The sequence below is a fragment of the Equus asinus genome, chromosome 12 (assembly GCF_041296235.1).
Source record: "Equus asinus isolate D_3611 breed Donkey chromosome 12, EquAss-T2T_v2, whole genome shotgun sequence".
Classification (NCBI taxonomy): domain Eukaryota; kingdom Metazoa; phylum Chordata; class Mammalia; order Perissodactyla; family Equidae; genus Equus; species Equus asinus.
The window spans coordinates 36,917,415-36,932,447 of record NC_091801.1 but is presented as its reverse complement, the minus strand read 5'-3'; positions in this window follow the sequence as shown (position 1 = coordinate 36,932,447).

Genomic DNA, 15,033 nt, shown 5'->3' with positions numbered 1-15,033 from the left:
TTAGCAGCATAGCATCTTCAAATCTCTCGCTGCTTCCTTGGTTGCATGCTTTCTTTCTTCTCCCTCTCCCTCTTTCTTTAAAGACACTTGTGATTACATTTAAGGTCCACTCCAAAAATCCAGGATAATCTCTCCATCTCAAGATCTTCAACTTAATCATATCTGCAAAGTCCTTTCTGTCATATAATGTAATATTCACACATGGATTAGAATCTGGAAATCTTTGGCAGCTACTAATTTAGCAGTGGGTAAAGATAGCTTGGGGAGCCCATGGGAAGAGACTCATACCTAGGAGTCAAGGTAGGCTGAGTGCAGCTGTAAATGTCAAAGGTGAGACCTTTCAGAAAAATGTAGATTAGCCAGTAAAGAAAAAGAGAAGAATGGTCTTATTAAAGTAGAAGGAACCAGAGAAAGCTGAGGACAGCTGGGGTTTATGGGCCTGCTGATAGCTTAGGTAGATCAAGTTGAACAAGAAGAATTTGGGGCGGTTAGAAGAAAGAAAGGCAAGCAGAAGCTAGAATTTGAAGGGCTTATGTCCTAGGGTAATGGAAAAGCATTAGAGGGTTTTAAAAGAGGGAGGGACAGATTCATTTTGTGCTCTAGAAAGGTAATGCTGGTTCAGTGTGGAAAATATACTGAGGAAAGTAGCAATCATTTGTTCATTCAATATTCAACAAATATTTTTTCAAACTATTAGGAAATGCTAGGCCTTAAAAGTACTTAAAGGGGTCGGCCGGGTGGTGCAGTGGTTAAGTTCACACGTTTCGCTTCTCTGCAGCCTGGGGTTCTCTGGTTTGGATCCTGGGTGCAGACGTGGCACCGCTTGGCACGCCATGCTGTGGCAGGCGTCCCACATATAAAGTAGAGGAAGATGGGCATGGATGTTAGCTCAAAGCCAGGCTTCCTCAGCAAAAAAGAGGAGGACTGGTAGTAGTTAGCTCAGGGCTAATCTTCTTCTTCTTCTTCTTCAAAAAATTCAAGTACATAAAAAAATAAATAAATAAAAGTACTTAAAATAAGTATGGTTTCCACCGACCCATTTGGAATTTATTTTACTTGGAATAAAGCAAATAGACATTAAATAATCAAACCAATTATTTACAGTTTGAGAAATGGTATAAAAGGAATACATGGGGTGATGTGAGGAAGAATAACTGAGGACCCTACTTTAGATATGATGTTCAGGGAAGAACTTTCGGAGGAAATGAGATCTCAGCTGAGATTTGAAGAGTGAGAAGAAGCCAGGAGAAGATTCCTATCAAGGAAGATACTACTTGTGAAAGGAAGAGATAGAATGCCAGGGGGCCGGTCCCTTGGTCGAGAGGTTAAAGTTCCATGACTCTGCTTTGGTGGCCTGGGTTCACAGGTTCAGAACCCAGGCATGGACATGCTCCACTCATCAGCCATACCGTGGAAGCATCCCACATAAAAAATACAGGAAGACTGGCACAGCTGTTAGCTCACGGCTAATCTTCCACAAGCAAAAACAAAAACAAAAAACAGGAAGATTGACAAGGATGTTAGCTCATGGCAAAGCTTCCTCACCAAAAAAAAAAAAGAATGCCAGTGACTGCAGGGGAGCCAGGAGGAAGAGTGGTGTGACATGAGATCAGAGAGATCAGCAGAGTCAGACCTTGTAGATTTTTTTCTACGCATGAGACATCACTGAAGTGTTTTAAGCCAGAGGGTGACTGGGCTGAGTTTATTTTTTAAATACCAGGTGAATGTGTAAAGGGATGCTATTGATCTGAAGTGTGATAGAGCAATGGAGTGGAAAAGGTTTTCAGATTGAAAATATATCTTTGGAGATACAATTGACAGGACTTGTGATTAATTAGAAATGAATGGTGGGAAGTTTGAGAGTAGAGGGAGGAGGACACAAGGGAGAGAGGGTCAAGCTTATCTGGATAGATGGTGGTATTATTTGCTGAGATATGAAACACGACGAGGAAAGCAAGTTTAGAGTGAGCATGGTGGTGAGGAATGAAAAGGTGAGTTTGGAATGCGGAGTTTCCTGTGGAATATTCAAGTGGGCAGGTTTAGTATGAAGTGAACGTGGAGTTCAGGAGAGACAGCTGATTTTGGGAGTCATTGATGTCTAGACGACATCAAGACCATGGAGGGGGATGAGGTAGATCAGAGAAAGGGTATAGAATAAGAAGATAAGAAGATGCAGACTGAACTGAACCTGGACTAAGATGCTTGACCAGGAGAGGACCAAATGTAGAAGAAAAAACGGGGATGTGTGGTGTGACAAAAGGGAAGACAACCATTGGAAAAGGAGAGAAAGTTAGAGCATGGTCAGCCACATGAAACAGAAGAAGGAAAACTTCCCCTGGATTTAGAAACTAGAGGTTGTGTTAGTCATTTTTGGCCAGAGCAATTTCAGAGGAGTGGTTCAGACAGAAGCCAGAGTAAATGGGCTGAGGAGTGACTAGAAGTTAACTAGGGAGGTGCAAAAGTGAGAACTGCTATAGACAGCTCTTTCAAGAAGTCTGGCCATAACGTTGTTAAGCTATTGGTGGGAGTATCAATGGGTACAAACTCTTAGGAGGAACTTGACCATTACGCACTAACATTTAAAACATTTGTACTCTTTGATCCAAGTAGTTCAATTTCTAGACATGTGCTATAATACTTAAAAAGTATGCAGAAATATATGTGCCTTTTCACATTGTTTCTAACAGCAGAAATCTGGAAAATTAAAATGTTCTTCAGGTGCCAGCCCTGTGGCAGAGTGGTTAAGTTTACTCGCTCTGCTTAGGCGGCCCAGGGTTTCACTAGTTCAGATCCTGGGCATGGACCTGGCACACTCATCAAGCCATGCTGAGGTGGCATCCCACATAGCAGAACTAAAAGGACCAACAACTACTGGAGACAACAACTGTAATGGGGGGCTTTGGGAAAAAGATTAAAAAAAAGTTCTTCAATAGGAAATAGATATTAGTACATCTCTATAATAAAAAATGGTGTATCTATTATTTAATTAAATTAATTAAATTAATTTCTAGTGGCAAATACAGATAGATATAACCCACATAAGCAAAAGCTCTTTGGCTCCTCAATAATTTTTTTTTTTGTGGTGATTGAATCATACATTTTAATTGGGTGTATTTTTTTTTTAACTTTTTATTAAGATTATGATAGTTTACAACCTTGTGAAATTTCATTTGTACATTATTGTTAGTCATGTTGTAGGTGCACCACTTCACCCTTTGTGCCCTCCCCCCACCCCCCATTTCCCCTGGTAACCACCAATCAATTCGCTTTGTCTCTATGTTTAACTTCCACCTATGAGTGGAGTCATACAGAGTTCGTCTTTCTCTGTCTGGTTTATTTCACTTAACATAATACCTTCAAGGTCCATCCATGTTGGTGTGAATGGGACGATTTTGTCTTTTTTATGGCTGAGTAGTATTCCATTGTATATATATACCATATCTTCTTTATCCAATCAGTTGATGGGCATTTAGGTTGCTTCCACATCTTGGCTATTATAAATAATGCTGCAATGAACATAGGGGTGCGTGGGACTTTTGGAATTGCTGATTTCAAGTTCTTTGGATAGATACCCAGTAGTGGGATGGCTGGGTCATAAGGTATTTCTATTTTTAATTTTTTGAGGAATCTCCATACTGTTTTCCTCAATAATTTTTAAGTAATGCCTAAGTAAAAATCATTGTGGATTAATCTTTACATACACCTATGATTATTACCTTAGAGTAAATTCTTGGATGTTGAATTGCTGAATCAAAAAATATGCAAAAGGCTAAGGAGACAGGACAAAGTGTAATGTGGTATTCTGGATGAGATCTCAGATCAGAAAAAGGACATTAGGTAAAAACTAAGGGAATTTGAATGAACTATGGGCTTTAATTAATAATAACATATCAATATTGGTTCATTAATTGTAGTAAATGTACCATACTAATGTAAAATGTTAATAATAGGGAAAACTGAGTACAGAGTATATGGGAATTCTATGTACTAGCTTCTCAATTTTTCTAGCAATCATGAGCTGTTCTAAAAGATAAAGTCTATTTTTAAAAATGGAGTGCATTAGTGTCCTAGGGTTGCCATTAACAAATTACCATGAACTTGGTAATTTAGGAACAGAACAGAAATTTATTCTCCATTGGTCTGGAGGCCAGAAGTCCACAGGGCCATGGTCCCCCTGAAGGCTATGGGAGAGAATCCGTGTTTGCATCTCTCAGTTTCTGGTGGCTCCTGGCATTCCTTGGCTTATGGCTGCATCACTCCAATTTTTGCCTCTGTCTTCACATGGAACTTCTCCTCTTCCATCTGTGTCGTCTCCTCTTCTGTCTCTTATAAAGACACTTGTCATTGGATTTAGGGACCACCCACGTAATCCATGATGACCTCATCTTGACTTCTTTAATTTAATGACATCTGCAAAGATTGCCCCCCCCCCCCCCCACAAATAAGGTCATATTCATAGGTTCCAGGAGTTAGGACTTCAACATATCTTTTTTTAAGGCCACTGTTTGACACATTTTGTGCAGCATTAATAATAAAACAAGATCATGCCAGTCAAAAACTGGAGAATAATGCAAAAGTAATTTTGGTTTTAGAAGATATAATCTGGGTCCTCCTTTCTTTTTTTTTTCTTTTTGAGGACGATTAGCCCTGAGCTAACATCTGCCACCAATCCTCCCCTTTTTGCTGAGGAAGACTGGCCCTGAGCTAACATCTGTGCCCATCTTCCTCTACTTTATATGTGGGACACCTGCCACAGAATGGTTTGACAAGCAGTGTGTAGGTCTGCACCCAGGATCCGAACCAGCGAACCTTGGGCCGCTTCAGCCCGGAATTGCATGCTGAAGAACATGCGAGTTTAACTGCTGGGCCACTGGGCCAGCCCAAGGGCCCTCTTTTCTGACTGTACTTTGCCAGCCAATTTCTTTGCCTGTGAAGACTATTCTGAAATTGAGATCACACAGCTGTGTGATCTGCATGTAAAAGACCTTGGAGGGGTGAGTGGGCTGCCAGAGGTTAAAAAGACTAAAGAGATGTGTGCATGTGTCTGTTTTGCTTCCTGATGTAGTGTATACCGAGTCCTTGAACAGTGCCTGGCATACAGAGGATTTCAGGAAATTTTGTTTAGTAAATCCATGATTTGTCTCTGCCACTCTTTGGCATATATATATATATATCTTTGGGAAAGATATATATATATATGTATATTTGGCATATATATGTGTGTGTATATATACACACATACATATATATACTCTTTGGCATATATATATATATATATATCTACATCTATCTATCATTTATTTTTATTTTTTGGTGAGGAAGATTGTCCCTGAGCTAACATCTGTGCCAATCTTCCTCTATATTGTATGTGGGACATCACGACAGCATGGCTTGATGAGTGGTGTGTACGTCTGTGTCTGGGATCATCCAAATCTGCGAACCCCAGGCCTACAAAGTGGAATGTACAAACATAACCATACACTACTGGGCCAGCCCCATATCTATCCTTTTAAACTGTCCTGTATGTATACACTTTCCTCTACAACAAGAATTTAGGCAACTTGAGAACAAAGGACCACATCATAATTCTTTCTAGGCTGCATAGACCCAACACAGAAACTTCTACACAAGGGGCCTAATAAAGACAGATTAATTCTGATATTATCCATGACTGATTTATCTGTGAGCCTTGCTCATAGCTGGTTTTCCCCCTTTTGGTTGGGATGACGTTTCTTTTGGTGTAAAAGAATACAATGTCGGGTTTCATTATAGCAGCTGTTCAAATGTGTCATCAGGAATTTGGCAAATGAAAGAGGAAGAACCAATTGAGTAATAGAAAGAGTTCAAGAGCTGATTAAGAAGGTCAGGGTGGTTAAAGCAATGCCGTTAGAATCAGCAGTGTTCTTCCTAGACTCTGCAAATTACCAGCTGGGTGACCTAGAGAAAATCACACCTCAATAAACTCTCCTAAGCTCAGTTTCCTTGTCTATATGGTAGGGATAATAATGTTTTCAGAATTAGTGAAATTTGCAAAACAACTTGACAGGGTAAGCCTCGTAGAGAGTAAGCATTCAAAAAATGTTAGCTACTGTATTATTATTAACCAATTCCAGTTTTAAAAATCATCTCTCTGCTAATGACTCACACATTTAAATCTCTGGTCTGGTGCCCTTTCATCATCTCCAGGCAGCTGCCTATGGGATATCTCCAATTGGATGTCTAAAAGTTTTCTCAAATTTATTACATCCAAAACGGATCTCCTTTTTCCACTCCCCCAAAACAAACATTAACCAAAACCAAACCGAATCAAAACAAAACTTGTTTCTACTCTCTTTCCTATCCACTAAATTACTCAGGTCCAAAACCTCGAAGTTATCCTTAATCCTTCCCTTCCCTCTTATCTAATCTATTACCAAATTGTGTTGGTTCTAACTCTAAAATGCATATTGAATCTGTTCCTCTCTCTGTCTAAACTGCTCCACTCTAGCGCAGGCCTTCTAAGTGGAGTCTTACTCTTGCCTCTCCCCTCAGCAATATCTATTTTTCACAGCGCCATCAGTGGGTATAAATTTCTCCTTAAAACTTTTCAGCTATTTTCCATCATGTTTAGAATAAAATTAAACCGCTAAATACACTTGAAGTTCTGGACTGTATTTATCTCTCCGACCATCTCACACCATCCTCCTCCATCATCTTCTAGCTGTATTGCCCCCGGCTCTTCTTCTTCTTCTTCTTCTTTTCTTTTGAGGAAGATTAGCTCTGAGCTAACACCTACTTACAATCCTCCTCTTCTTTTTGCTGAGGAAGACTGGCCCTGAGCTAACATCGTGCCCATCTTCCTCTACTTTATATGTGGGACGCCTGCCACAGCATGGCTTGCCAAGCAGTGCCATGTCCACACCCGGGATCTGAACTGGTGAACCCTGGGCTGCCGTGTGCACTTAACTGCTGAACCACCAGGCTGGCCCCCCACCTCTTATTCTTGCCTGGAAAGTTCTCCTCCCACCCCTCAGCATGGCTGCCTCCTTATCCTCCATAATCTTGCATTGTCAAGTCACTTGCTAAGAGAGGTGTTTCCTACCACCCCAAGCAAATTAATTCTTTCCACTTCACATACAAATTCTCTGTCATGAGACCTTGTTCACTTAGTTACCTTCTTTTTTTGTTTGTTTACTGGATCATTGTTTTACTTAGCCATGAAAAAGTAATTTCCTTGAGGATAGAGTCCTCCTCAAAATGATAATATGCAAAGAAAAAGTTATGTGCACATCGTGAAACAACTAGCCCAGTTTCTAGGCTTTCAAAAAGCCTAATTTTGTGTAATCAGTGTAAAGACAAATACAAATAAAAAATGAGGGGGTTACTTCTCCCTGTTGAAGATATTCTCCTCAGAACATTTCCTTTAGAAAATCTTTAATTGTAAGTACTTTCTCATCTCTTTGGAATGTACATAAATCCTTTTGGAGACTAGACAGGACTTTGGTCAACTTTATAGCACAGAAATGTCTTTCTCAAGACCTGGGAGCCATCTCTTTGAAATGTAATCATCAAGGAATATAGCCATCTCCTGGTTTCTATGGGATCCTGGTAGAAGGCTAACTTAGGGGGGCAGCGAGGTGGGGGATCTAGCTCCAAGTTGCAAAACTACCTTGTGTCATAAAGATATGAAAAGTTTATTTGTCCTTTGGATAAAGGCAATCAGCTAACACAGATGGTTACCCCAATTACCAGGTGAATCTAGGATGAAATATGTATGACAAACAAAGCTGTCAAGTCCTCTTACTTGAGGACTAAGTTATTGTTTGTCTTTTTAGTCTTTTTGTTTTGAGGAAGATTAGCCCTGAGCTAACTGCTGCCAATCCTCCTCTTTTTGCTGAGGAAGACTGGCCCTGAGCTAACATCCGTGCCCATCTTCCTCTATTTTATGTGGGACCCCTGCTTCAGCGTGGCTTGACAAGCTGTACCATGTCTGCTCCCGGGATCGGAACCGGCGAACCCCAGGACGCAGAGAAGTGGAATGTGTGAACTTAACCACTGCGCCACCAGGCCGGCCCCAAGTTTCTTCTTTTAATTCAGTGTAATTTTCTTTACACAATGACTGTGGCAAGAATGATAATATTGATGAGGGTTATTTTAGGCTGGTTACTTTTAAAAACTGCAGACGGGGGGCTGGCCCCGTGGCTGAGTGGTTAGGTTCGCGCACTCTGCTTTGGTGGCCCAGGGTTTCGCCAGTTTGAATCCTGGGCACGAACATGGCACCACTTATCGGGCCATGCTGAGGTGGCATCCCACATACCACAACTAGAAGGACCCACAACTCAAAATACACAACTATGTACTGGGGGGCTTTGGGAGAAAAAGAAAAAATAAAATCATTTGTGTCAATATGTACTGTATACTACAGCTTTAAAAGAAAATTTAAAAACTGCAGACAGGAAGGAAGCTCTGAGGAGTAGAATTTACTTACCCTTTGTTAAGAGACATTTGCATTTGTGAAGGAAGTCTCCATCTGTGAGGGTGTCTCCCTCTCTGCACCAGGAGGAAGAGGGGATGACCTTATCTCTAGAAACTCTTAATGGGGACCGAAAGGACTTAAGTCTTGTTTATTGTGCTTGTCTGGTAACGTCACATAGATGACTCCTCCCACCACCAACATCCTCTGGGAAGCATAGGACATCCTGACTTAATCTGGTCTGATTCTTATCTAAAGCTATAGGACCACCCAATAACCAGACCCCACCTGCACTGATACCATTTTAACAACTTTTTTTTCCATATTCTTTCGTTTGTCTTGTAAAGAGATAACTCACATACCTATGCCTTAAATTTAGCCCTACCTTCAACCCAGGTTTGCAGTAGCTCTTCACTGCCAATGGGTCCTGTCCCCATGCAGCAGCAGCTCTGACTGCTCATGGGTCCCGTCCCCATGCTATTCCACACTATTCTCTGAATAAAAGAGCACTGCTGCCAGACCTTGAGTCTAAGAAAACTTTCTTTTGACTCTTCAGCTCGCCAACCCTGCATCAATATGACCTATAATGGAGAAAAAGAGAAGTAATTAAAAAAAAGTTTTATGTTGATCAATGCTTAAGAAATAGTGTCCTTCAGATAGCCATTAATTTATAAAAAAAGTAACTGGGAGATCTCATTGAACTTTGCAATCAATGTCTTATAGGGAAGGAAAAAGTCTTCCTTGACCCTCTTAGGGTCCCTGGCTGGGTCTGAACATTAAACTAAGACAGATTAACAGAAGAAAAGCATACACATTTTATTGAATTTTTACACGTACATGGGAGCCTTCACAAGAGAATGAAGACCTGAAAAAGTGACCAGAATGGGGAGCTTTTACACCTTTTAGACCAAAAAATAATACATTTGTGAAGAATTGACAAGACAGAGGGGTTTGGCCTAGGGGTAGTAAATGATGAATTAGTAACTAAGATGATAAAGGTTAGTTTAATAAGGTTTGTTTATACAGATATCTTGGCTGCAAATTCCTGGTCTCTGGTGAGAAGAATGTCTTCCTTCCTCCTGGTACAGGGAGGGTACCTTTCTTCTGGGAGTTTTTATGACCTGTTTCAGGGATAGGCAGAGGTCAGTGATCTTCCTGCTTCTGCTGTTTTCTCAAACTCCTTCAGCTTAAGATATTCAATATGCCAAGATGTTATATTTTGTAGTAGTGTGTCCTGAACCCTATCAGACTAAAACTAGAAGCCTCTGAAGTCTGCATTTCCTGCAGGCTTAGAATTGCAAAACTATTTTTTCCCCTCTAAATACAATATCGTTAGAGGGAAAACCACTTCCTGAGATTATGCTGTCAAAGACTACAAAGAACTTGCAATAGAGATGTTTCTTCCCCAGGAATTCTATTTACTTTTAAAACTGTCTCTTACTGACATAAAAGATGAAACGTTATTCTTTAAAAGAAAACTTTTCTCCAATAAGCCTGTATTTCAGGAATGATTTTTCCTATAATACTCAGGAACAAGATGCATCTATTTATGTTTCTAAGTTAATTAAATTGGCTCAGGCTCTTACCTGATAGAGTTGGTGGGAAGTCTGAATCTCGCTCTTTCTTCAGGGTCCTGAGGGTTATACCCAACCTGGCAGGTGGAATGTGGAGAAGTCTCATACTCCAAGGACCACACCTTTAACTTGCGGTACTGTCATTCTGCTTGCTCCTTCTGCTACATGCAGGTGCTGTTGGATGCTGGTCCTGTCTGAAGTGGACAAGCCCAACTTGCTGCTATCCACTCCTCCTGCCTCTGACCCCCATCCTGGCACCTGTGGAGTGCTATGCCTTCTTGAGTCCAGTGTTCACTACCAATGAAGACCTCCAAAACCACCGTCCACCCTTAGAGCATCAGGAAAGCTGCTTCTCAGTCAGGGCTGCATTAGGACTTTGGCGGTCTCCTTCCTCCATAAAACACATTTAAAAATCATATCTTACAACTGCATTCTTATAAAGACTGCTATAATCCTAGCTGTATTTGTTGTTGTTATATTCATTTTTTTCCTTCTAATTTTAAGAGAAATTAAACTTAAAACATTTTCATGGGCCCCAGGCTCTGTGCCTACAGTGTTTAACAGACAAATGGGCCAGCCTCCCAGTACTACTTTTCAGCTTCCTCCCTTAGGGGAGATTCAGCTCCATGGCCCACAAGGAGCCTAAAATTCTAAAACTATTAACTCATCTCTGTGAGTAAAAGAAATTTAGAATTTTGAGTCCTTGTAATCTTTGTGGGAGGCCTGGGTGAAATATCTCTCATTTGCTTGTGATAAGGTTATGCCCCTAAAACTAGAAAGAGTTAATTTTTCAATCTTTTAAAAATTTTCCTGATGCTTTAAACTTTGTACCATTCTGCTAAGGGGCAGATGTGGAAGCAGGGGTGGTGGCTATCCTGCCAGCCCAGAGTCTTAATGAGCACGTCTTTTTCTCTTCAACATTTTTCATTCAGTGTTGAAAACTACTTGGAGAATGTGTCAGAAATAAAGGTGAGGGAGGGAGGGAGAAGGTGAGAGCTCAGCACTGTATGACTTTAGTAAGAGGAAGAGGCTTCAAACGAAATGAAAAGTACTTGCAGCGATTTTCTTGGTAGTGTCCCTGTTTGCTCAAGGTCTCAAAATATCCTCAAAAAGGAATCAACCAAAGATTATGGAAGTTGGAGCTTTGGACTGGTTATCTACTATAGTGAACTCCCAGTAGTTGAATGAGAAGTGGCACATTTTTTCAAGAATGAACAGTTTCTAGGTTGTTATTTTGAGGACCATAGTGTGAGGAGGGTAGAATTCCCCCCCTTTCCCCTTCTGGTTCTTATGGCAGGTTAATAGGAGAAAATAAAACAAAGTTTAATATGTGCTGTGGAATAAAATGAAATTAAAACAACTCCTGAGAACTAGATGGATTCTATGTGGCTAACCAGAACCTAAAATCAAAATTGAGTCAAATGGCCATGATGGGACTGGGATGCAGTCACATACTCTGTTCTCAGGAAAACCACAGAATGCGTTCTTAAGCTTTGACGCTGCCAAAGTTCCTATTTTACAAAAGCCCCAAACAGCCCCCTGGGCCTAACCAATAAAACGGTGACCTGTGACAACCAATCATCACTAAGAGGCTTGCATCCCTCATTTGCATAAGCAGACCTGAGTGGGAAACTCGATGGCAAATTTTTTTTGAGACAGCCCTCTTCCTTTGTTCTCCTGGCGCATACTTTTGGTTTGCTGCCTAAGGCCACGTCTTCTGGGTTTGAAACTGTATGAGCAGTAAAGCTTTCCTACTAAATTCTTGTATTCCAGAGAGTTTTGTTGACACTGCCCATGGGGAATTCACATAAGCATGAAGCATTCAAAAGACAGTCAGGCAAAATGAAGTATATAAGTCTTTCTGAACCAAGAAGAAGGAGATAGAGGTCTGAGACTTCAAAGGGGGTGAAAGCAACTTACAGGAGGTGAAAAGAGTTAATATTTGGTAAACAAATGTTTGCCATGCCTTGTGAAGACAATGGGATCCAAGAGAGAACTTTGATCAAATAAGTCTTGCTGGTTTCTGCCTGTCTACCACACCTACTTCACATTATACTAGAGTTATTATGGTGATAGTTTCTTCCTGGGACAGGCCTTCTATCTTAAATTCTTTTAGGCAGTTTGGGGGAAGGTCAAAGGTTCTTCCTGCATCTTCTGAGCCTTGGTTGTTTTCAGCTCGAAATAATCTGCATAGCAGACTGGCTCATCTTGGGATGGTCTGCCCTGAACACCGTCAATAGTTTAAAATTTTTCTACATCTATAGTTGTTTCTATTTCACGGTAATATTTAGTTTTAAAGATAGATTCACTCAAATCTCTCCAAGGATATTATTTATACTTATTTTACAGTTGTCTTCTGTTTAGTCTATAATTTTCTTAGGTTTTTTCCTTCAGATGTAGAATTTGGGGATTCTTTTTAAAGTTGGTATCCTTAAATCATGAGATTTTGGTGGGCACCGTGCCTTGCACCTAGATTTCATAAGTAGAGCCTGAACAATAGCATATTGTTTCTATGTTAAGGACAGGAGACAGCCCCTTTAACTATTTTAATATACTCGCAAAAAAAAAAGTATGCTTACACTTACACATTTTAGATGAAAAAACAAGACGTTTAAAACTGACCTGGAAATAGAGATCATTTTGATTAAACTTGTAGATTCCATATTCTTTTATGATAAATAGTAAGTAAATACTTTAAAAGTATTTCAATTATATTCACTAGTGACTAGGTAAATAATTGTACCTAAATAGTGATGATTAATTGACCTTCGTCAAGTTGAAGGAGGAAGCCTGTGGATTTTACAGACATTATCCTTGGCCTAGTACCAGTCAACATTTTATTTAGTAATTTGGATGAAATTACAAAAGGCAACTTTGTCAAATTTGTGGGTGATAAGCTGGGAGATTCCATTTTTAGGCATCAAAACTATATTGAATGACTGGAACTAGGGTTGATTTTAGAAAAATTTATTTAAGAGACAACAGCAAAGTGTTCTGTATAGGCCTCAAACACTATGAGTATAAAAATAGAGAAATAAGACAAAACAGCATAGATGTAAAAGACAGGATCTTTAGCTGATAGTTAAGTATCAATTCAACAGTGACATGTGACTGGCAAAAATGGGCTTTTAGTATATTAATTATAAAGGAGGAAATAGCCCAACTATGCTGGTAAGACCTAACTAGGAACATCATGTACAGTTATGGGTACCATAATTTAAGAGGAATAAAGATCATGCCTCTTAAATAGCCATTGAAGGAAGAAGGGATTACTCCAAAGGAAAAAAAAAAAAGTCATCAAGAACAGAAGAGCTGTCTGGAAATATTATAAAGGGCTGTCATATGGAAGAGGGACTAGATTTACTCTACATATTATTCTAAGGTTTGGAACAAAGACCAATAGATACATACTATAGGGAAATAGATTTTAAATCAATTTACGAAATGACAAATAGAAATGGCAAGCAATAGAATATATTGGAGTATATGAGGAAGCCATTTGCTGTAAACCTAATTTGGCCTGACTTTGTTTTTCCAAAAGGGCCTGACATAGCCATTGAGCATGTACTGTATATCTGCTTTAAACATTTACTATGGCAAGAACAAATGGCCTTAAGATAAAGGTGCAACTTCCCCCACACTGGCATTTCCTTAAGGATAAGCATCTTTCCTTAAGCTAGGAACTGATTGCTGTGCTCGCCCTTGATCACCCAGCTCACCTGTGACCATGCAGCTTGAGACGAGACAACAGACCTGCCACCCTGCTGTGTTCACCAAGACAGCAGATCTACCTGCTGTGTCCATCAGTGGCTGTGCCAACAGAGCAGTCTCGTGACTATTGTAAAAGGACATTTCAATCAGATGTGAAACATCCTGTTTGGGGGTATATAACCACTTTGTACACCCCACTTCTTTGGTGCCCCTTCTTCCTTTGGGAAGAAAGCCCCGGGCCATGGTCCTCACATTTTAGCTAAGAATAAATTCACCCCAAATTTTCATTTATAGATTGGTTATGGATTATTTTCATAGACAGAAAGAACTATCTGATAGAACTGTTTAGAGGTGAAGTACATTGCCTGAATAGGTAATAAGTTTCCTCCTCATCAATGGAAGTTTTTGATCATGAGATATAGCCTTATTTAACGTCTTTATTGTAAGGAATTTGAGGCATCCAGTGCATAACTGCCCCTTTCAACCTAAAGATTTGTTAATTCTATGACATTAAATTACATGATTAAGAACGAAATTGGTAACAAGAGTAGAGGCAGTGTAGAAAAATTTTCCAGGACAAGGACTAGAATGGATAGACACATCAAAGGAAGATTGTTTTCAAAGAAAATATGGCAAAAATGACTCATTGGAGAAGAAGAGATAAAGCAGGAGGCAGGTTGGGAACTAGTCTCTTCAGGAGATGGGAGGTACAATTTTAGAGGAGAAACATATTTCTGAAACTAATGAGATGTTTGTGAGAATGGCTAAACATGAAAGCTTACTGACTTTGCTTTTCTCCTACCTGGTCATAATTTTTCTTCATAAATTAGGGAACTGAGTATTTGACTGAAGGGGGTGAGGGTGGGCAGAGGATTAATGACAAAGGAGGGAAACAAAACCCAGCCCCCACAGCTTGATACTGCTGCTGCAACACCCCAGTCTTTCCAAGTTGTGCCCCTTTCTTTAGTACAGCGTAACTTTACGGACAATTTAGTCTTGCTTCTTGTCCCGTATCAGCTCTGCTTTTATATATAACAGCTCTGCTGTTATAATTCAACTGTTTGTCCCATCTGAAGCTCTTCCTTAAAGAGCTGAGTTCTAGATTCTAATCTACTGATCTTATTATCATGTTTAAGTGAAGTGATCTTTCCACAATGCAAAACATGACTAAAACTGTTCTAGGAATTCAAGTTAGATGCAAAAAGAAGTAAAATTTTCTAATCAAATCTCAGTTCTGAGACTGTACATTCTGAAGACGAGTGTGGCAATCAGACATAAGGAAAACAGATCTGTGAA